General features: G+C 52.7%; 1 protein-coding gene and 1 long non-coding RNA gene across 16 annotated transcripts in view; one reads left to right on the forward strand and one right to left on the reverse strand.

Annotated features, from left to right (window-relative positions):
• PITPNM2 (phosphatidylinositol transfer protein membrane associated 2) overlaps positions 1-23608 on the forward strand; it is a 140485-nt gene that overhangs the window by 51707 nt on the left and 65170 nt on the right. Inside the window, exon 1 of one of the 13 annotated variants that reach the window (XM_072802266.1) lies at positions 8568-8777. The exons of 11 other annotated variants lie outside the window; for them this stretch is intronic. The gene's annotated coding sequence lies outside the window, so the exon portion shown is untranslated. Of the gene's footprint in view, positions 1-8567; positions 8778-12293; positions 12313-23608 lie in introns of those variants that run through there. One more of the 13 variants, XM_072802267.1, reaches the window with a different exon arrangement.
• On the reverse strand, positions 1003-8486 carry LOC140619219 (uncharacterized). Of its 3 annotated transcripts, none has more exons than XR_012019148.1 (4): positions 7944-8486; positions 2338-2443; positions 1624-1702; positions 1003-1425 (listed from the first exon to the last, which is right to left on the reverse strand). It is a non-coding gene; the product is annotated as an uncharacterized lncRNA (long non-coding RNA). The 3 variants fall into 3 exon arrangements; XR_012019149.1 differs by having other exon boundaries at positions 1003-1345; positions 2338-2453; XR_012019147.1 differs by having other exon boundaries at positions 2338-2453.

The raw sequence follows: 23608 nt of genomic DNA on the forward strand, positions 1-23608 counted from the left end.
CGGAGTGGCTGATCCTGGGGTCACACATCACTTGGGTGCTTCTGGAAGCCTGCCTCCTAATGAAGTGTCTACAGATGGCCATCCTGCCATGAAGTCAGGCACTTCAGAGCAGGAGTGAGGTAGTGGGACCCAGTGAGGAAATGCTCCTTGTTGTTTCTGCAAGGCAACTGGTGTCAGGTGGCCTGGTCCCATCAGTGAAGGGGTGACCGTGTGAGCCTCCCAGCCCTGTGCTGCTTCTCACGCAAGCCTCCTTCCTCCTAGGTGCTTCCCGCCACATCCTTACAGGCCAGCTGCCAATCTGTCCTCCCTGCTTTGAGGAAGCGGGGCGGGTGCGCCTGCAGGATCCTCGAGTCTAACGTGGGTTTTGTGAAATGTTAGAGCAACTGCTGATATTTACTCAGTGTGGCCCTACCCTGGGGCCTGTGCTAGATGCTTCTCTCACATTATCTCATTTCATTTTTGCAACACTCTCATGAAGTCCGTGCTGTTATTAGCCTCACTTTATAGATGTGGAAACACCGGGAGATGAGGTGACATGGCTGGGCATTACCACCCTGGCTTTGGACTTCCTTTTTAGGCCATCCTGCCCAGTGAAGGGGGCAGTCCTTGGGGTCCCCGGGCAAGACAGAGTACCCACCAAAGCTCCAGTTCCTACACATGTGGAATGAAGAAGGACATGCCAGCCTCCCAGGTCTGTCGTGAGGCCTGGCCAGTGACTCCCTGGAGAGGTCCAGAGATGTGGGGAGGAGCCGAGCCCTTTGCCCACCACCAGCACTAATGTATGGGTCCTGCTAGTGAGCTCCCCCGGAAGTGGCTCTTCCAGCCCCAGTCAGAGCTTCTGATGTCAGTGCCACCTTCGCTGGCATCATGACTGACCTCACGAGAGACCTGGGGCTAGAACCACTGGCCTCAGGTGCTCTTAGATTTTCCATGCACAGAAATAGGATGAAACCACAAATGTTTATCTTTTATTTTTAAAAAATATTTTATTTATTCATGAGAGACAGAGAGAGGCTGAGGTATAGGCAGAAGCAGAAGCAAGCTTCCTGCAGGGAGCCCAACGCAGGATTTGATCCCAGGATCATGACCTGAGCCAAAGGCAGACGCTCAACCACCGAACCACTCAGGCACCCCATGTTTATTTTTTTAAACCACAAAGTTTGGGGGTCATTTGTCACACAACCATAGACAACAAATACTAAGTGCCATAAATGTTATTTCCCTTCTGTTCCTCTGAGTCATCTTTGTTCATGGGGCAAATCTTATTGTCTTCCCACCAGCTGCAGAGATGCCCATTTGTTGGCTCTCCCTCATAATTGCAGGTCTTGATGGCCGGTAGCAAGACCTTTACACAGAGCACTGTGGGTTAGCACCTCCAGAACCCAAAGGTTCTGGTAACTGGAACCTGCTGCGTCTGGCCTGAGCCTAAGGGCGGGAAGGGAGGTGATGGGAGGTTGAAGAGGGAGGTGATGGGGGGTAGGGAGGGAGGCGATGGGGGGGCGGTGATGGGGTTGCTGGGAGAGAGGCAATGGGTGAGGAGGGAGGTGATGAGGGGCAGGGAGGGAGGTGATAGGGGCTGAGGAGAGAGGCCATGGGGGGTGGAAAGGCAGAGGAAGATGCAACCTGTCGCCTGGCCTGGAGTTTCTCCAGTTTCTTGTCAGTGTTTTCGACTAGGGTGAGGCAGGGATGTTCTAGAATTTTTCTGAAGATGGGAAGAAAAAAATTAGTGTTCTCTCTTTCTCCTCAACGGTCTTTATCTTTCTCTTCCTTTGGCTCTGTTTTACAGACCACCTGAGATTAGAGTGATTCCCTTTCCCCTGGGTTGGTCTGCAGAGAGTGAGTTGCTGGGCCCATCAGAGAATGGAGGGCAGCTGCTGGTCTGGCAGGACAGGGATTTGGACCGGCAGCAGGGGTGGTGAGGGCACCCTTTGGAAGCAGGCCAAGCATCGGAAGGCCATAGGAAGAAGGCAGGGAAGGTGTAGGCCGGGCCACCAGGCCTGGGTGCAGTTGGCTTCCTTTGTGGGAGCCCATCCAGCTGGTCAGTCAGAAGAACTGCCCTGGCCTGATGGCAGTGTGTGCTCATAGCCTGTGCCAGTGATGCCCCTGCTGCTGGCACCAAACACACAGACTGACCTTAATGGCTGGTTTCAAGGTGGTGCATTTCAGACTCAACCTGATGTCACAGACTCAACCAGGCTGGGCTGGGCAGGTGGGAGTGGAGACAGTTTTACAACCTCTCACTTGGTCAAGTTTGCCCAAAGGAGCTCTAGCTGTTCCCTGTAGGGTGCCTCACTGAGGTCCTGGTGACTGCCACGTCCCAAAGGAGCTGTCTCTTACCTTCTCAGTCTCCAGAAAAATGGAGGTGACTGTAGGTGGGACGAGGAGAGAGATCACTGTCTTCAGCTTGATTTGGTCCACTCCATCTTGTTGAGTCTGTATATGCCTTTAAGAAACTTTGTTGTACATCTTTCATTGTCTGGTTATCCCTGATGCATTCATTCAACAGAGCTTTTTTTTTTTTTTTTTTTAAAGTCATCAACAGGGATCCCTGGATGGCTCAGCGGTTTAGCGCCGCCTTCAGCCCAGGGTGTGATCCTGGAGACCCGGGATCGAGTCCCATGTCGGGCTCCCTGCATGGAGCCTGCTTCTCCCTCTGCCTGTGTCTCTGCCTCTCTCTCTCTGTGTCTCTCATGAATAAATAAATAAAATATTTAAAAAAAATAAAATAAAGTCATCAACAGGTTTTGAACACCATTCATGTGTCAGGCATTGTTCTAAATACTGGAGATTCAACTGTGAACCAAATGAAATCCCTTCTTAAGATCTGCTCTAAGGGGATCCCTGGGTGGCGCAGCGGTTTGGCGCCTGCCTTTGGCCCAGGGCGCGATTCTGGAGACCCAGGATCGAATCCCACATCGGGCTCCCGGTGCATGGAGCCTGCTTCTCCCTCTGCCTATGTCTCTGCCTCTCTCTCTCCCTCTGTGACTATCATAAATAAATAAAAATTAAAAAAAAATTTATTAAAAAAAAAAAGATCTGCTCTAGGGCATCTGGGTGGCTCAGTCAGTTGAGCATCTGACTCTTGATTTCAGCTCAGGTCCTGGGATCAAGCCCTTCATCAGGGTCCCCACTCAATGGAAAGCCTGTTTATCTCCCTTTCTTTCTGCCTGTCCCCTTGCACGTTCTCTCTCTCTCTCTTTCTCAAATAAATCTTAAAAAAAAAAAAAAAAAAAAAAGATGTGGTGCTAAATGCCAGGAAGGGAATAGAGTAGATAGAGGTAGGGGGTTTGAGATAGCATGTTCAGAGAGGACCTCTCTACGGAAACATGTGTAAACTTAGGAAACAAATCATGTGATATCTGGAAAGAGGGAACAGCAGGTGCAAAAGCCCTGAGGTTGAAGTATGGTTGGCAAGTATGAGGAACAGTGGGGAAGCCAGGGTGTCTGGAACTGCAGGAGAGAGGGGAGGAACTAGGCGATGGAGAGTCAGGGGCCTGATCTTGGAGGACTTGGAGGTCATGGTAGAGACTCTGGTCTTGACTCTAAGTGCAAAGGGAGTTGCTGGAGGGTTTGAGGTAGAAGAGTGACATATTCTGTTTACATTTTTCAGAGCTCACTTTGGCCTCCCTGTGGAGCCTGGAGTGGCAGCAGGGAGACCAGATTCAGTCTGCAGTAGCCTATCCCTCCCTGTGGTGACTTAGAGGTTTGGAGATATTCTTTAGAAAGTGGCGAGGTGGCAGTGGTGGTGGGAAGGGACACACAGGTGACTCAGTCAGTTAAACACCTGACTCTTAATCTCTGATCAGGTCTTGATCTCAGTGTCGTGAATTCAAGCCCCGCATTGGGCTCCACGAGAAAAGAAAGTGGTGTAGAGGGGAGTGAATGGCCTTTGAGAAGGATATCCCTTGCTGTGCACAGAGAATCCCCCACCAACCAGGGCCCCCATGTCCCTCTGGAAGGGTGAGGGCCTTCAGGTGTCTCCTGGATCTCTGAGCTGCTGGGAAAGACAGAGCCAGGGTGTGGAGATACTCCTCCCACCCCCGCTGCACCCCACCCTGGGTTTGGAGGGGGTTAATTGCATGCTCCAGTGCTGACCAGCACAGCTGTCTGAGCAGAAAGTATGCAGATCTTGGGCTTGACCTTGAAGACCTTTGAGAGAAACCAGGCCGGTGCAAGCCTGCTGTGGGCTTCCCTGAGGGACCTGCCCTGAGAACTTTACCACCAGCTCCCAGGGACACACGTAGTTTGTCAGAGCTGAGTCAGCTGGCTGGGGTTCTACTACTGCTTGCCTGGGGCTTCTCCCTCTACCCCCTCTACCCTCCTCCTTCCTTCCATCCATCTCCAGAAATTTGTCCTTTCCCAAACAAAACTCTGTCCTCATGAAGTGCTAACCCCCTCACTGTCCCTCCTGCCATCACCACCGTTATACTTTCCATCTCCACGAATCTGCCAATTGCAGGAACCTCCTAGAAGTGGAATCATAAAGAATTTGTCCATTTATGTCTGCTGACTTTGACTTTGCATAACGCTTTCAAGGTTCGCCCATGCTGTTGGGGGTGGACTTTTTAGCAGCTGAATGCCTGCCCCTGCCCTGGGAGGTACAGAGGGGAAAGGGAAAGAGCAGCACAGGCCCTGGATAAAGTAACTCACATCATCCCTGTGCCCAAAGGCTTTGGCTGTCTGCACTTTCCATGTGGGTGCACCTCAAAACCAAGGCCCCTATCTAGTATTTAGTCCTTCACAGTGCATGTGACAACTTGAGTCCTGGGCCAGCCAGGTGGGTCCCATCTCAGGCTCGTTTTTCTCCTCTGTGTACTGGATCTTGTGCGCTGACTCTCCAGTCCCCTTTGACCTCATTCAGTTGGCTGAAGCCCTAGCCAGCCTGGACCTGACCCTCATGTGCCAGGCTGACCAGGGGCAGGAGGAGGAGGAGGAGGAGGAGCAGTACTTCTTAGACTATAGCTTTTTTATTTATTAAAAATTAATTAAGGGACTTTGATGTATCAGGACTTAAGAGAGGTTGACAGGTCACATGGTCTCTGAAAGCACAGGGCTGGTAATCCATTTAAAAAAACATTTTCTTATTCTTCTTTTTAATTTAATGGAGGAAATCATTAACTGGGAAATTGGTAGGACTGATTTATTCCTGTTTTGGGGAGGGGGAGTGGAAAAGTCTGCTCTAATTGCTGCTTGTTCTAGAAATATGTCAGCAAAATATTCCCATTAGCTGGGCCTGGCATGAGTGGAGTCAGGGCACCAAGCTTTCTTTCCTTCATTTACATCTTTCTGTCCTCTGAGTGAGAACAGGGGCTCTCTGTGGACTCAGGTGGTTGGCTGTGATGTCCGTGATGTCCATCTGTAGTGACACATCTTAGAGATCCCAGCAGACCTGGCTTGGCTTCTGGGGCATGTCCTGCTGGGGGCCCTGATGCCTAAGAGTCCCAGGGATCTCATCCTCAGGCCCTCATTCCCAGGAACACAGGACCAGGACCCCCGTCTGGGAAAAAGGACTACGTGCCTCTAGGGCTCCATCCGGTTCCAAGGGGAGGCAACTGGGTTCACCCTAAAAATAACCAAACATGCAAACAACTTCAACACGCAAATACTTTTCATATCTGTGGGCCAAATAACTTAAAGGTACAGCTGTTTTTCCACTGTCCCAATCTGTTTGTTTTCCCTGAGCTGGGAAGAGCACTGACGTGGTCTGGGGCTCTTCTGGGGTCGCTGTCTTCCAGCACAGTGACCTGGCTAGACCTGCTTGAGGTCTGGCGGGTGCTGAGGCTGAGCCATGGGCTCTTGGCTACTGCCCTTTCCCAGACACCTCCTGCCTTGGGGCAGCCTGAGTCTGGCAAGAGGTGAACACCTACCCACCCCGCACTGCCTGTCACCCCTTCAAGCTTGCCGCATGTATGGAGTGGTCTGCCTTACTTCCATTTTCCAAGCTTGTCTGGCCCAGAACTTGGGTAAATGAGTTCTCAGAAAGTAGGAGGCTATAAATAGGCAAGATGTGGAGAAGATGAAAGGCAAAGGACCACCAAGGTTGTGAGCCCCAGATGGATCCCTGGTCTCCCGGCTCCCTGCCAGAAACAGCTGCCCTGCTGGGGGGCAGCTTCCCTGGTCCACTGGAGGAACTGGATGCTCCAGGCCTTTGCTCACCTCTGTCTCTCCCCACTCCCATGCACTGCACCAGCTGTTGTGAGCTTCAAAGCAAATTGTCTCATCCATGGTGGGGCACTCAGCCTGTCCCTTTAACGATCCTCCCATAGACCTAGTGCCAAGTCTGGGGAGAAAGCCCATTAAGTGGGGTAGTCCCACGGTACCCACTTCCAAGAATGGTAGTCATGAGACTGCAGGGGAGCAGTGTGGGGAGGGGCCACCATCCCTGGGAGTTGGGCCACAGTCATGGGAAGAGCAGGCCCAGACCTATAGATGACTAACCTCTACAGAGTCTTCATTCATTCATAAGTTTCATTCAGTACCTACTTGGTGCCAGGTACTCTTATAGGTCCTGGGAGTACAGAATACAACCAAGCCAAATTCCTGCCCTTACAGAGCCTCATTGCAGTGGGAGAGAGGTTTTTTGTTTTTTTGTTTTTGTTTTTTTTTAAAGATTTCATTTATTTATTCATGATAGTCACAGAGAGAGAGAGAGAGAGAGAGGCAGAGACACAGGCAGAGGGAGAAGCAGGCTCCATATAGGAAGCCCGACGTAGGATTCCATTCCAGTCTCCAGGATCATGCCCTGGACCAAAGGCAGGTGCCAAACTGCTGCGCCACCCAGGGATCCGCCCCCCTTTTTAAAAATAATGTACTGTGCACCATAAGCCAGACACAAAAGGACAAATACCATATAATTACATTTATATAAGATACCCAGAGGAGTCAGATTTGTGGGGGCAGAAAGTAGAGGGGTGGGTGCCTGGGGCTGGAGAGGGAGAGTGAGGGGTTCATGGTAAAAGGGGACAGAGCCTCAGTCTTTGTAAGATGAAAGAGTTCTGGAAGTGGACGGCAGTGGAGGCCACATAAGAGTATAAGTATGCTTAATGCCACGGAACTGGACACTTAAAAATGGTTAAGATGGTAAATTTGATGTTATGTATGTTACCACAATTTAAAAAAACAAAAAGAAGAAGAAGAAGAAGAAGAAGAAGAAGAAGAAGAAGAAGAAGAAGAAGAAGAAGAAGAAGAAGAAGAAGAAGAAGAAGAAAGGGAAAGGGAAGGAAAGGAAAGGAAGAGGAAGAGGAAGGAAGGAAGGAAGGAAGGAAGGAAGGAAGGAAGGAAGGAAGGAAGGAAGGAAGGAAGGAAGGGAGAAAAAATAGGTGGTGTCTTTAATAAGGATGGAAGCTGTGGGACTCTTGGGTGGCTCAGTAGTTGAGCATTTGCCTTCAGCTCAGGGTGTGATCCTGGGGTTCTGGGATCAAGTCCCACATTGGGCTCCCTGCATGGAGCCTGCTTCTCCCTCTGCCTGTTTGTTTCTGCTTCTCTCTCTCTCTCTCTCTGTATCTCTCGTGGATAAATAAATAAAAATCTTAAAAAAAAAAAAAAAGGATGGAAGCTGTGATGTAAGTGAGAAGGGTCAGGGGAGTGCAGGAGTGGGGTTAAGGTCAAGGACAGCCTTAGTGAAAAGGGGCCCAGAGCAAAACGCTGCAAGAGGGGAGGCAGAGGGAAGGCCGGTACTGATGCTGGAGGTACTGACATGGGAGGTACTGACATGGGAAGTGCTGATGTGGGAGGTACTGGTGTGGGAGGCAGTCAGTGTGGCGCCTGAGTGGATGAGACCAGGCCACTTGGGGCATAGGTTTGGAGGGCATAGGTTTGGCCATTCTGTTGGGGGAGGCAGGGGACTCTTGGGAAGCTAAGAGAAGGCTTTGCTGGACCAGGGAATGGAGACAGGCTGGGGGTCCCTGTCCTCAGTAGCATTTCCCAGCTCCAGGTGACCATACCTGTTTGTGAGCTCACCCCAGGAGCTGTGGTTCTTTGTGGCAAATTTTTCTGGGATGTTCCCTGTTGGTCCGCAGATGTCACTTCTCCCCTCCTCAGTGTGGGCAGGTTGGGGCAGGTCAGGGACAGGAGTGGTATGGCCTGGCTAGCTTTCAGTTGCTGCTGTTCAGGCTTTGAAACTGCATAGCTCCTTCCATCCCTGGGCCCTTGACCTGCCCTAGTGTGGGGACCCTCCTACCAGGGCTGCTCCAGAGTCCTCTGAGGAGGTCCATGCCGACTGGGCAGATCTGGGGGCTCGGCTTGAGCGCCTCAACTCTTCCTGCCTTGCCTGTGCTCTTCGGAGTCTGGGTTTCTGCTTCTGCAAAGTGAGAAGGTCGGATGGGATTCTGGTTTGGATTCTTGTCCAGCCTCTGTGCCTTCCAGAGCTTCCATGCACATATGGGAAAGTCTCCCTGGGTCCAGCCCCAGCCCAGCCTGGGACCGAGCACCTTCTGTGTATTCCTGCAGGGGTCCCTGCTGTTACTTTAGGAATGGGAGGATGGTCTGTTCCAATCCTATAGCGCTGGCCCAGACATTCCAGGGATGACCTCAGGAGTTGCTGGGGGAAACAGCAGGAGATGGGGTTCTAGAATAGAGGTCTGGGGCCAGTAGGGCCAGGAGGAGAGGTCAGTGGTTCAAGGATCCACGTCATTATGGAGTTCACTGAGCCTACTCCCCAGCTGGTGCCTGTTTTGTTCCCTGAGAGCCCGACCACCTGCCCTCTGTCCTTTTAGAGGGAGCCTTGGGGGGCCAGGCTGCAGACAGAAGCCTCTCTACCACCCATACGGCGGCGTGGGGTAAGTAGGGGGAAGAAGGAATGAAGGAGGAAGACTCTGGAGCTAGGTGCTTCGTCTGGGCAGGTGTCCCACCATCCCATCTCAATCAGTCCTTGGGGCTCTCCAGGACAATCACCACTAGCTCCATGTGACTACTCAATTTTAATTTTAAATTAAAGTGAGATGAAATTAAAATTTTTGTTTCGCAGTCGCAGGAGCCCCACTTCAGGTGCTCAGTAGCCATGTGGGGCTGGTGGCAGCCATATGAGATAGTAAAGATGTAGAACATGTCCATCATGGAGGAAAGTTCCATGGGGCAGTGCCTGTCCTGTTTCTATAGCACAACCCCCACAATGGAGACTGTTGCCTCCATTGTTCTCCAGGATGAAAAAGCTGAGGCCCAGTTTAGTGAACAGCTTGTGGTCATATAGCTGGTGGGCACCAGAGAGTACTTGAGCCCAGGTCTGTCAGGTCTCAAAAGACAGATGTGGGGTTGGTGTGCTCATATATCCTGATGCCCAGTATGCTGCTTCTCAGGACAGAGGAGGCCAAGGCTCACCTGCTGGCCTCATACAGGCTCTGGGACCCCTGCCTCCTGTGCTCTGTTACTCAGTGGGGAGTAATCTTTGACAAAAAGGGAAATCAGGGATTAATATGCAGTTTGGAGCCTCCTTAGCCTGTACGCTTGAGACCAAGGGGCTTTAGGAGATGTCATGGAGAAACTTTTTTTTTTCAATTATTTTTTAAAGATTTTATTTATTTATGTGTGTGTGTGAGAGAGAGAGAGAACACAAACAGAGGGAGAGGCAGGCAGAGGGAGAGGGAGAAACAGGCCCCCTCCTGAACAGAGAGCCTGAGATCATGACCTGAGCTGAAGGCAGACACCCAATCAACTGAGCCACTCAGGTGCCCCCGAGAAACTCTTTTTAAAAATGGAGGGTATTATGCTGAGTGAAGTAAGTCAGTCGGAGAAGGACAAACATTATATGTTCTCATTCATTTGGGGAATATAAATAATAGTGAAAGGGAAAATAAGGGAAGGGAGAAGAAATGTGTGGGAAATATCAGAAAGGGAGACAGAACGTAAAGACTGCTAACTCTGGGAAACGAACTAGGGGTGGTAGAAGGGGAGGAGGGCGGGGGGTGGGAGTGAATGGGTGACGGGCACTGGGTGTTATTCTGTATGTTAGTAAATTGAACACCAATAAAAAAAATAAAATAAATAAAATAAAAAAAATAAAAAATAAAAATAAAAAAAAATAAAAAAATAAAAATGAGACAGCAGGGCCGCCTGAGTGGCTCAGTAGTTGACCATCTGCCTTTGGCTCAGGACGTGATCCTGGGATCAAGTCCCACATTGGGCTCCCCTCGGAAGCCTGCTTCTCCCTCTGCCTATGTCTCTCTCTCTCTCTCTCTCTCTCTCTCTCTCTGTGTGTGTCTTATGAATAAATAAATAAAATCTTTTAAAAAATAAAAATAAAAATGAGAGAGCAATAGCCAAAAGGTGGAAATAACCTACATATCCCTCAAAGGGTGAATGCATGTGGTGCATCCATCCAATGGGCTATTATTCAGCCACCTGCTACTACCTGAATGAGCCTTGCAAGCATGATGCTCTGTGAGAGAAGCCAGGCACAAAAGGCCACATATGATTCCATTTATATGAGATGTCCAGAATAGGTAAATATGTAGAGACGGAGTAGACGGATGGTTGCCAGGGGCTGGGCAGGCGGGGAAGGGAGAGCAAGTGGCTCTCCAGTTTGGAGGTATGAGAATGTTCTGTAACTAAAGAAGTTGATTGCACAGCATCGCAAATGTACCACATGCCCCTGAATCATATACTTTAAAATGGTTAAAATGGTCAATTTTAGGTTATATGTGTTTTGCCAAACTAAAAAAGTGAGACAGAATGGCAGGATCTGGCTGGCGGGTGCATAGATGTTCTTTATAAAATGTTTTCAACTTTGCCATATGTTTGAACATCTTCATAATAAAGGGTTGGGGGGAAAAGTGAGAACAAGACTGGGAAAGGAGGGACGCCTGACTGGCTCCGGATCATGAGTTCAGGCCCTGCGTTGGGCCTAGAGCTTGCTTATTTACTTACCTATGTACATAAAAATTTGAAAAATAAATAAAAAGACTGAAGGGAGAATGTAAAGGCTGTGGCCGTCAGGCTGGACTCCCACGTGGGCCACCCCTTGGTCCATCTGTGTTAGAGCAGTGAAGCCAAGGCTTCTGTGCTGGCTCCAGGTTTTGGAGAGCCTTCATCCCAGTCGATCCCAGGGAGCAAGTAGAGGAGGGGTGTTAGGTGGTGTGCCCACTGTGGGGACGGGGCTCCCCAAAGTGGTAGTGTTTCCCAGTGCCCACACCCCCTCGCTGTCCCTGGCCGTTGGGGTGTCCCAGTGCCTGGGAGTGCAGGTTGGGAGAGGGGGGTGGTGGGATCATCCTGCTTCATCATGAGGAACAGAGGCCCAGAGACACAGCTGGACTTGTCCTGCCACGTGATCTCCACAAGGAGACCCCAAGCCAGGCCTCCTAGCTCTCTCCCCAACCCCATTTCTGCTGCTCGGAGCATGAACAAGTCCGTGGCAAAGGCTAGTCCTGGAGTTGGGTTTTATATGGAAGCAGCAGAGCCACAGCAGGCAGGCAGGAGCAGGTGTTCTGGAGAGTTCCTTTTCCGTGCACCCCCACCCCGGCCCCGCCCTGGCCTTGTCCCTCTGCCTACTTGGCTCTGGGCAAAGGGGCCGTCTGCAGGGGACACACTTGTTCCTGAGAGTGGGAAATACGGCTGACACCCCTGAGGCCTGTGACCCAGGGTCGGGCCATTCTGATTTTTGGAAATGGGGAGACGGGTCCGCCGTGCCTCCCCGGACGCCAGGGCTCTGGGCCCTGCTCAAGCTGACGGAGGCGCGGCAGGCAGCAGCGCGACCTGCGAGGAGGGTGCAGCTCTGGACTGGGCTGACCGAGCAGGAGCCCCAGGCCCTTCTCCCGCCCTGCAGAGTAGCTCCTGGCCCGGCTGGGCCGCTGCGGCCGGGCGGCGAGGCTCGAGGCTCGGGCTGGGGGCGGCTGCGCCTGGAGAAGGTGGGGATTGGCTCTCCGCTGACGCCTTCCCCGGCATATGGCTCCTCCGCCCGCCTCAGGCTCTGCCAGCGGCTCCCCCTTCTCCATGGCAACTTAGCTCAGTGGTCCCAGTGGAGGAGAGAGAACCAATTCTCCCTCTTCCCTCCCTCCCGCTCCTCTCCCCACCTCTTCCTCCTGGCCTCCCTTCCTCCCGCGTCCCTGCCAGCCCTGGGCTCCTGCCTGCCGGCCCGCTGTCCACCGTCCACCCGTCCATCCGTCCATCCGTCCGCCCGGGCACGTCCGCGCCTAGGGGCGCCCCCGGTCACCAGGCATGGGCGGCCGGCGGGGCTGCGAGCCAGGGGCGGCTCCCTGAGGCCGGCGGCATGGGGAGCTGGGCAGACCTCCACAGACACGGGGGGCTGCGGGACGAGCCCCGGCCTTCAGCTCGCACACTCTGTCCCCTCTCTTCCCCTTCCTTACGTTTTCTTCCTGAAAGGTAATTTCCTGCGAAAACTGTCACAGCCTCAGGACGGGTTTATTAGCTGGGAAGGCTCTGTGTGATCACGTGGGCTGCTTGTTTTCTCCGAGTAGCTGGGATGGAGGGAGCCGGGGAGGGAGAGGCATGGCCTGCTTGCCTCGGGGAGGGGGCTCGGCAGACTTCGGGGTGTAGGGTCCCCCAGGCGGCTCCTGCCTCCTGGTGCTTGGGCCTGCTGCTGCTTTTCCCATGTAACCGCGACATCACACAGACAGTGTGCTGTCCTGGACCTGGTCTGACCGGGGGAGGGGACGTGTTGGGGCGCGCACACGCACACGCACCCCAGATGGGGCAAGGCTCCCCAGGGGCCCTGGCCAGCTACCTGTCTCTGCCCAGTTCACTCTCACCTGAAAATGGAGTTCAGTGGGGGAATGTTTTGTCCCCGTAACCAAGAATCTCCGAGAGGATGGTGTAGCGAGGAGCATCTGCTGGCTGGCTCCTGGCAGCACAGCCGTCCCGGGCAGCGCCGCCATCTGTTTGGGACAGTCCCTCGGCAGAGTTTGTTTCAGACGGGATTTTAAGACCGCTGCCCAGTGGGTCAACATTCTGTCTTGTCTTCCCCACTTCCAGCCTCAGTGCTCAGGATGGCTTCTGGATGGCTTTCCTGGAGGGACTTGCTGAGGTTCCCTGGGGCATTCTTCAGATCTGAGCCCAGGGTGGGGGGCAGGCAGCTCCGTCCCTGTTACCTCTGTCTCCTGGCCACCGTGGAGGGATGAACCTCCCATTGTCAACTAGAACATCTATGTCGATGGAAAGTGAGGCCCAAAGGGAATGGATTTAGCACCCAGTCCTTAGAAGCCACGGGCTGAATGGTGTGTGCGAAGCCCTGTGTTATCTTTAAATAGAAAGCCAGCACCAAGTGGCCTGTCTGACTCACAGGGAAGCTTCAAAGTTTGGTGCAGGTATGAGGGAAAAAGCTCGAGACCCTGAAGGTGGCGCCTCACACCGGGGACTACACCGGCAGGTATGTGTCGTAAGTCAGGTTCCCGGGCGTCTGGCGGATTATGTATTCTGTTTCAGTGTCTTCTCTGACAGATTGCCTTAATAACATATCAGCCTCGAAGGTGGCCCGACACAGGGCTCCCCGTCTGGTTCTGTGGTCAGGTCTCTTCCAACCATGTTGGCACATCCCCCAAAGCCCTGTTTCTCCCAGGCTGCCCCGGACTCCCGAATTCTGGATGCTTCCCTTTGATAATCAGGTTGGTTCCTGTTGGGCTGGGTAAGAAGAATGCTTTTGTGTCTGCAGACATCTGTGCTGTCTTGCTTTCCCTTCGCTTTGAGCCTGGAGTCTGTCACCGAGACCCTCCTGGCATCTGGGTGCTGTGCAGGCTTCTTAATGACATTACCCGAGTCTGGACTCTTGTCAGTTCGCTGTAAATTCTGATAAGTTTATGAGTTGTGTGATGGGTGGGGAGGCAGTGTGCTGGTTTTGTTTGGTTTGCTTTTGGTTTGCTGGCGAATCGAGTATCTGATGCGACATGAAAGAGGTCTGCCCCATGAGTGGTGGCAATCCACTCTTGTCTCTGCTCTCAGCCTCCATGGGAGGCTGGCCCCCCGTGTGCTGCAGTGGAGGTGACCCTGCCCTGGGGTCTCTCTTGTGCATTCAGGGTGGGGGGGTTGCTTTAGTGATACACATGTGTGTTTGGTTGGCAAGGGCAGGGCTGGCGTTGGAGGAGGGAAGGTCTGCTCCACCAACCCACCTGCTTTCATCCAAAGTGAATCCTGAGCGCTCTGTGCCAGCCTCCTCCTTCGGGTCCCCCAGCACAATGAGCCAGCCTCCTTTCTTAGTGTAATTTCACGTAGCAGTGACTTACTTGAAAGCTTTGTAAAGAGCTGTAGAGGGTGTGAGAGCAGGTCGGAGAGGTGGGAGCCCTGGCTGCCGATGCTCCAGCCAGAGAAAGCGTGGAAAGCTCATTCCAGGAAAAGTGGAATAATCAACCATTGGCCGGCTTTCAGGCGGTGAGTGACTCTCTCTTCTTTAATTCCACAGGAGCACTGGGATTCAGGGAAGGGTTCCGTGGGAAGCCTGGTGGTTCAGACAGATCTCCCGAGGCTCTGAGAGGAAAATTTGTTTTATTTTCCTCCGAGTGCTGGCATCCACCATCTAGGCTGTGCCAGGCAGGATGGCAGCACTGGCTCAGCGTCAGGGATTCTAGGACTCAGGACCACGTCCACCTGAGAAGTTGAGCTGATGCCCCAGCCCAGTTCTGTGCCCAGCTTGGAGAAAATCTGTTGGTGGTGGCTGTTGATATGCATGACACAAATGGTTTAAGAAAGTGAGCAGGAGAAAAGCTCATGAATATTAACAATCCCGATCTGCCTTGTGATGTTCCCTAACACACACACACATGCATGCATGCAGTTACACACGTACACTCATACACACATACATACTGTCTGCACACAGGCAATCACACACGTGCACAATCACCACCACATGCACACGTATGTGTAGCCACACATATGCACACACCCCCATATACACAGTCACACACATTCACACTCACACCCTCATGCACACACACATATACAGTCACATGTGTGCACACTCACATACACAGATACATTTTCTCCCTCTACCGTCGGGGCTGCATGTACCAGTTGACATTCTGCTTGTGATAGTGTGATCTCCTACAAACGGCCCTGTTATGGATAAGATTGTACAGCTGTCCCTTTTATGCATTATTTTGTAGCTCTGTGACTTACCTGAGTGAGACAGGCCATTCCTACCCACTTCTGGATGGAGATGCCTCCCTCTCTCACTGCTCCTCCTTCCCATGTGCCCCTGGGCTGCATTGTCAGATGTATCACAGAGATTGGCACGTTTGTGTTTCCAGGGAAAGCCCCTGGCTGCCAGCTTTCCATCCTGGGCCTCTGAGTGTCTTAAGCCAAAAGGAAGGGGAGTTGTCAAGAGATACTGCTAAGCTGAAGATGTACTGAGCAAGGCCTTGTGTGTGCACATGTATCCGCTCTCTGTAGTGTTCATATGTAGGCTTCCTTGGCTTTGCTTCCCATGTTCTCCCCATTTCTGGTTCATTTCTCAGAACACAGTCTCAGCAGACTCTGTCCCCCCACCCTTGCCGGCACCTCCACAAATCTCATCTAAGTTAACAATCTTCAGCCACTTTCAAAGTGGTGTGGTTCCATTTTACATACAAGCAAACTGAGTCTCAGAGGGGTTGAGTAACCCACCCAGGGAAGTCGGAGTGTGAACTCAGACTCATTCATTCATTCATTCATTGGGTCCTGTGCCACCAAACTTTTGGATGAAGAGTAGTCCATCCATCCCAGTTGTCTGAGGAGAGGAAAGGAAAAAGAAAGAAGCAGAGAGCAGACCTTGAAGGGGGTGGCAGCCCAGGGCCTGAGTGGGGAGCCCCTCATTGCCGGCCATCCAGCCCCCACCACGCACACTCCTGCTCGGAACTCGAGAGTCAACAATGCACCGTAGAGAGCCTCCATCACTTAGTCCAGACCCGCTCTCTATTTTGCTTTCTTTTAATAATGTTTCTGGCATCATCACATCATCATCGGTAACACAGTCTGCAGAGCAGGGTCTGTCTGTTTTATGCTGAGAACTTAGCTGTGGGTGGCTCGATGTAGTAGGAGAAGCCCTGCATATCAGGAGACCGAGCCTCAGTTTCCTCCTCCTTCACACACCTCAGCATGCAGGAGGTGGGTGTGAGGGTGCCTGGCGGTGACCCCCATGAATGGGCATGGGGGACAGGGGTGGGGTTGTGATTATGCCCTTGGACTTGGCGGTTCAGAACAGACTGTGAGTGTCAGTTATAGCGATAGAGTGTATGCATATAGATGTGCAGATAGCGCTCAAATGGTAAAGCAAAAGATTTAAACAGTGGTGCTGGGGTGAGGATATATGAAAGTTCTCGCGTTATATGTGCAACTTTTCTGTAAGTTAACAGTTATGTGAAAAAAAAAAGATTTAGGCAATTTGAGGGTTTTTCCCCAAAGGTAGATGGAATAATGACATAGCAGAGGAGGGTTTGTACCTCAGGGACCCACAAGAAGCCAGATGGGTAAGCCCGATGGCTGGGAGGAGAGAGAGCCATCGGGGTGAAACTTCTAGGCCATGGCAGCGGTCCTGGACAGGAGGGCCTCTGAAGTCAGGCTCCTCCTTGGCTCCCTCCCTGGGCTCTGTGATGGGGCACCGGGCTGGGATGCCTTCCCCAGAGCCCCTGCCTGGTGATTCTAGTCTCTTCTTCCATAGGATACAGCCTGCTGCCTGCCCCAGGCCCAGAGAAAATTGTTTATAACTCTTGATGGTTTCTTGACGGGATGCTGGTTTAACCTGTGGTTGCAAATGTGCCCATTATGTCAGCCCTGTGGCTCTCTGAGCCGCTTGGGCTCCTGAGAGCCCCTTGCAGTAAATGGCCATCCTCTGATCCTTGAGGCAGTTGTGGGGAGAGACTGGTAGACCTCCAGTCCTGCCCCTGCTCCTTGCTACCTCTCCATGCCTCCATCATCTCCCCGACAAAGCCCAGCTTGGTGGGAGTGAATGAGCCAGGCACCTGACGTGCTCTGTTCAGTCCAGCCTGGCAGCAGCTGCCCAGTGGGTGCCTCGATTTTCCCCTCCTTGTTGCCATAGCGAGAGAAACTTTCTTTACCAAGTCCCCATCACCTCTCTGAAAGCTCAGAGGGCAATAGGGAGAACAGGAGGTGGCACCCCAGAGGAGTGCTGGGGTATCAGGCCACCTCAAGCTTGTCTCCCACTCTGAGCTGTATACCTGGCGCTGGAGGAGAGCAGAGAGTGAAAGCAAGTCAGAAAGACTCTGTCCTGACCCCCACTCTGCCATCAGCCTGGCCGTGAGACCTTAGAGAATCCCCTTGGCCCCTCTGAACCTGCTTCCTGGTTTATACAACAGGGTTCACAGCACATGCCCTCTGGAGACTGGGAAGGACAAAGGAATGGTGTGAGCCCGAGCACTGTGTTCCAAGCCGGCATCCCCTCTTGGCCTGTCACTTTGTGCCCTTGTGAAGCACTTCACAGCTTTCTAGGCATGGGCACACCATTATCACAGCCTGTGTCTGTGATCAGGCTTTGTCACGGCTGTGGCAGGCTGCACGGACAGGGAACCCAGGGATGGTTAATTTTTAAAACACTCTTGCCACCTGGTTGCATTTGCCTGCTGGCTTTGCATGCTTAACTGCATGGCTGAAGGCCTTCCCCATGACTCCAGGCTCCTGGGATGGGGAGACTGGGAGGTAGGGGCTGACCTGGGATGGCCAGAAGAGCAAGGCTTGTTAGCCATGGGCTGGAGTTTGAGTTCATCTTCTGTGACCTACAGAAATTGCTAATCCCAGGAACCTTAGATTCTCTCTGTGCAGAACGTGAGACTGTGCTTGCCTGGCCCGCAGGAGTACGGTGACGGGGTGACTGCTTTTCAGGGCTCTCCTCCAGCACAGGACTTAAAAATGGATTGGTTTCAAATAGCTACTCTGTATCAAAGACTGTCCTCTTATGATCAGGGCCAGGCCAGCTGCTGCTTTTCATCCTCTCAAATGTTTGGAAGGCCAGTGCAGCGTTGCAGTCAGGGGGACCTTCTGTCAGGAGGCGTGGTCACGAAGCTGCCCGTGGCCTGGAAGATGAAGCCTGGGCTCTGCCAGCCACCTGAGCTCACATGACACAGCAGGGTTGCTAAACGGGGAAACCAAGGCACAGGGGTGTGCCCCAGTTGGAGCTGCTCGTGGCCACAGCACCAACAAGGGCCCCCGCACCCAGACCCACAAAGATTGCTGGGGCCAGAATTGATGCTTGGATCACCACCTAGCCCTCAGCCTTCGCAAGTAGCAGTCAGCACACTGGAATTCCAGATCACTCCTGGCAGGTGGGGAGACTGGAAGGGAGACCCAGAGGAACTTTCCTGAGCCACCCAGAGCCATGCTGGGCTGGGTGACTTCTGGAGGCAGAATGAAGTCTACCTTCCTCTCCCCACTGGCTGTGGGGGGTCCCATGCTGGGGACATGGTAATGTTTCTTCTGCACAGCGCTGGCCCATGTCCTAGCCTTCTCTGCCCCAGCTCTCACCCCATAGTCGACCTGGGTTAACCTGATACATGAAGGGACATATGGGTGCCTAGGAGTGTCCCCCCACAACTAGCCCAGCCCAGGCCGAAAACTGGTTGGTCCCTGTGAGGTCATTTAGAAGGCAGGGCTCTGAGTGGCAGCCTTGCATACAGCTGGAGGAAGAGGCACAGCCTTGCATACAGCTGTGCCCTGAGCAGCATGTTCCATCTGATGGGCAGCTCTGCTCTCTGCTGGGCAGCATGGGACCCGAGAGTGGCAGCCAGTGGGAAGGGCTCCTGCCTGGCTGCCTCAGGAAGCCTGACTCTGAGGAGAGGGCTTTGGGAGGAATACCAGCAGGCTGGGGGTGGGGGCAGAATAGAGAGCCACTGCCCCCATGGTCCTTGGAAATGCTCCAAGGTCAAATCTTTGCTCAGCTGGGAAATAGACGCCCGCCCCCCCGCCCCGGGCCTTGATAGCACTCCTCAATGTGGCCTGATGGCTTTCAGGACCTGGGCCCAGTCAGGTATGGGACCCACAGGGTATGGGACCAGGGCAGGACTTATGCCCCAAAAGCAGTGGACTGCTCAGTGAGCAGTTTGTCTCACTGTGGGAGACAGGCCTGTCCCACTGGGCCCTCTCCTGCTGCCCTGTCCACCTGTAGCATCTCCTGGCTGGCCTGGCTTCCCTGGGCTTCCAGCTCATCTCTAATCAGTGAAAACTTGATGGCTGAGTTAAAGCTGGTGTGCAGAGCTCATGCTTACATGTGGCATCTGGTTTATTGGTTGAGTCTCACCGTGGCCTTGTGAAATGGTCAAGGTGGATGACCAGAATCTTTTCTGTAGAGCAGCAGTGAGGTGGAAGGAATAGCCCAAAGTCAGACAGCTGCTCTGAGGCAGAGTGTGGACTCCACATCATTTACCAAACAAATGTTTGCCAGGCACCTGCCTTTATCAAGCAACTGCTCTGGCCAGGCTCCGGGAAGCATGACACAACACAGTCTGAGCTCGAAGGCCAGCGTGTGGTAACACTAGTCTACGAGGGCCAAGAGGAGAGTCTGTGCCAGGTGCCCAGGGAGCTGACCAGTCTCAGTGGAGCCTTATCTGGGAATAGGGCTCCTTGAGCATGGGGGGCTCAGTCATCTGATTCCTGGCCCAGAGGGACACCAGCCAGGTTGGCTCTGCCATGTATCCTCAAGCAAGCCCCGTCCCGTGTCTGCTCTGTCCACCTGCACAGAGAAGTTGACCTGGGGTCTCACCTCTGGTAGGCTTCTTGATATCACTGGGGAACATGTATAAGATGCAGGGTCCTGGCCCTCTCATACAGAGGTTCTGATTTGGTTCTGATCCTGGGAGAAGGGCCTGCCTTCTACATTTTGAACAAGCTCACTAAATGTTTCTAAAGCAGCTCATCCCTGACCCTGAGTTTGAGAAATGCTGGGCTCAGCTTCTCAAAGTCCTGTGAGCTAAGATGGTCCTAACCTTGTCCCTAGGTCTGGTGGCATCCACAGATCTAGGATGGTGGCATGCCCTAGGGTCTGTAGATGCAGAATTGTTCGAAAATCCTTGTCCAGCTTCCTACCCCCAGTGAGAGGTTCCCCCAAAATAGAGACAGGTAGGAGATGCTGAGCCAAAGGTCAGGGTGGGGGGTGGGAGTAGAGTACTTCTCTTCAGGGAAACCCACAGTCCCTGGGTTAGGACCTACCCCCAGGGAGTATCCCAGCTGCTTGCTTAGGGCTGGTGTACCTGAGGGCTGTGGCTGAGCTGGATTAGCCTGACCAGGCCCAGGGACCTAGAAAAGGCTGTCTAGGTGCCAGTGTGGGGAAACAGGGAAGACGAGGAGGCCAGGTGGCTGCACATCCAGTGGCCACTTCCCCTGAGTGTCTTCATTGTGGATGCAGAAGGGCTTCTCGGTGGCTCTTCAAGTGCCCTAAGCTAATTGGCAGCAGCCCTGGTGACAACCTGGTCACAGGCTTGCTCAGTTCTGACCGGGTGCTGGTGTGACTTCCCTGTCAGGACACCATTGGTTCTTCTGCAGACGCCCAGAACAGGATGAGGACACTGGCTACTGTCTGTGTTGTCAGCTTGGGCAGTGTCCTGCTTCCCAGTGCCGCAAACCCAGTGTAGTTTCCTGGGGCTGCCATTACACCTGACTGACTGTAGGCTGCACTTAAAGCAACCATACTTTATTGTCTCACAGTTCTGGAGGTCAGAAATCCGAAATCAAGGTGTCTGCAGGCCCATGATCCCTTTGAAGGCTCTAGGGATGTATCCTCCCTTGCTTCTTCCGGCTTTTGGTGACCCCAGGTGTTCCTTGGCTTGTGGCTGCATCACTGTGTCTGCCTTTGTGAGCACGTGGCCAGCCCCTCTGTCTCTTCCCCTCTTCTCCAAAGACCCCCGTCATTGGATTTGGGGCTCACCCTAAATCTGAGATGATCTTATCCTGAAATCCTTAACTAATTACATCTGCAAAGACCTTGCTTCCATATATTGTCACATTCTGAGATTCCACATGGACAAGAATTTTCACTCAGCAGGCAGAGTGTTACCAGGTAAAGGGCAGGTCTGTTGCACTGACCAGGGGAGCAGCAGGCTGGCAGCTGGTCCCAGAAAACAGATCTGGGGCTTTTAGCATCCTCTGGCTCTGTCATCAGCTAGGGTGATTTTACTCTGTTAATAGAATCAGAGACCCCAGAGCAGAGGAGCTGGTGGCCGAGGGGACAGCTATCCTGGAGAGCTATCCTGGAAATAGGTGTGACATTTGGATACCTATTTTAAGGTGTTCTGGAGAAGAAAAGCAGATTGTGCCTCTGAAGAGCCAAACAAGACCCTAGGTTGAGTCCTCAGGAGGCAAACCGCACAGCATATGAACTTCTTGGTAGTACCTTGTGGGTGATGAGCATCTCGCCCTGGGAGGTGGTCTAGCAGCCCTCCAGGGTGGACATTGCATCTCATCCCCCAGAGCTCTGTGCCTGCACTTGTCTCAGGGATTGATGGTTCCATCCAAAAGCTTAGGGACTCCCCCAAGGGCAGCCAAGGAGTGTGGCAGAGTCAGTCTCAGACCCCTCAGGCCCTCCCTCTGGCTGGCTGGTGGGTTTGCAGGGTGGGGGTGGGGGTACCCCCCCAGTATCGAGGCCATCATGATACTCCTCTGTCAAGCCCAGCCCCCTCCCTCTGCCCCCACAGAGCCCTGTGCCAAAGGTGCCCAGCAGCTAGGTCTCCCCTCCCCTTGTTCTGTCTTAGGGCTCCACATCCTGCCCGCCGTCCCCCCTCCCACCCCCCCCCCCAGGAGGAGGGGAGCCTCTCTCAGGGTACCTGTTCACAGGAGCTGCCTGTCTCACACCCAGAGGCTTTAAAGTATTTTTTATTTGGTAAGATTCATACAGCATAAAATTATCTCTTTTAAAGTGAGCAATTCAGTAGCATTTAGTATGTTTGAGATATTGTGCAAATGTCTCATTTCAGAACTTTTTTATCACCTGGAAAGAAGACTCTGTACCGAGCTCTGGAGCTTTTTTATTATTTTACTTTTTTAGTTTTACCTTCACTTTTTTTTAAAGATTTTATTTATTTACTTATTTATTCATGAGAGACACAGAGAGAGCAAGAGGCAGAGACACAGGCAGAGGGAGAAGCAGGCTCCATGCAGGGAGCCTGACGTGGGACTCGATCCTGGGTCTCCAGAATCACACCCTGGGCTGAAGGCAGGTGCTAAACCACTGAGCCACCCAGGGATCCCCCTCGCTTTTTTTTTAATTGTGGTAAAATACCTGTAACAGAAGTTACCACTTTAACCATTTGTAAGGGTCCATTGTGCAGCCATCCCCACCGGAGCAGGATGGCTCCCCCATCTTGCTTTCTATCCCTGTGAATTTGACTTCCAGATGCATAGCATCTGCAAGTGGAGTCATACAATACCTGTCCTTCCTGTCTTATTTCACCAGCACTGTGTCTTCCAGGATCATCCAGGGTGTAGTAGGTGCCAGAGTTACCTTCCCTGTGGAGGATGAATGACATGCCATTGTGTGGATAGACCACATTTGTTTGTCAGTTCATCTATCCTTGGATGCTGGGGTTGCTTCCATCTTTTGGTTATTGTGACTCCATCCCTTGGGCTTTCTGAGAGTCTAGTGAGAAAAGTACAGGCCAGGGGTCAGACTGGGTGAGTCACCTCTCCGGAACATGCCTCTTAATCTGTAATTAGCTCAATCTCTGAGTGCAGGCCCCAAGGGAAAGATGATCATTCCAGAATGCCCCCCTCCAACCTGTACCTTCCTCTCCGAGCCACACTGCCTTTGCTGCCCATCAGCCCACATTTTTTCTTCCAGTCACTGGAAGAAAAGACCAGAACACAGCATGATGAGGACCTCAGCCCTCATTGGAGGCTGCTGGCCTCCTGAAGTTCTGCCTCGCAGGTGACCTTAGGCATGTCTCCTCTGAGCCCTGTCTCTCTTCTGAAGAGCAGTGATCAGAGACAAGGAACTCATGGTGACTTATGTCAGCTACTCATGAGGTGCTGGGCTCCTCGGAAATGCCCCCTCTGTCCTGCCGTCTCTACTGCCAGCCCTATTCCCTGGTGTATTCTGTCCACAAGTGTTTGCTGAGCACCTGTTTTGGGCAGGATGAAGGCTATAGGGGGCTGCCCAGCAGAGGTGGCTTTAAGCAACCCGGAGGGATGACAAGACATGTCAAGAAGGTGGGCAGGGGTCACCCTTTTTATGTGCCCAGGGCTTCAATGTTATCTCACTTAATCCCACCCACCCCTGTAAGGTAGATGATTGGGAAAACTGAGGCCTGAAGTGATTCAAGGACGTCTTGAAGACGAAGCTTGAATTTGAACTTAGGTCTGCCTGGTTCCAAAACTAGTTTCTCCCACTGCATCTTGCTGCTTCCAGCTAGCTTTGTTTATTTGTTTCCTGCCACCTTTTTTTTTTTTTTTTTTTTTTTTTGGGCAGTGTGGGAGGATTGTACTTGCCCCCACCACCCCCAACTTCCCCCGCTCCTGCTGTTCAGTTCAGGGCTGTTCAGTGCCTCCTCACTTCCCACCCTGTTGACATGGGGCTGTTGCTGGGTTGGTTTTGTTTTTGACCTAGTCAGCCTGGCAGGGAAGTGGCGGGCTGTGTGCAGAGCTTCCCAAAATAGCCCCAGGCTCCCCGCCAAAGATAGAAGAGCCAGACTGTGTGCGATGGTCTTGGGCCAGTAGAGGATGACTCTGTTTCCTGCACCCAGTCACCCCTTCC

This window comes from Canis lupus, chromosome 27 (assembly GCF_048164855.1).
Source record: "Canis lupus baileyi chromosome 27, mCanLup2.hap1, whole genome shotgun sequence".
Classification (NCBI taxonomy): Eukaryota; Metazoa; Chordata; class Mammalia; order Carnivora; family Canidae; genus Canis; species Canis lupus.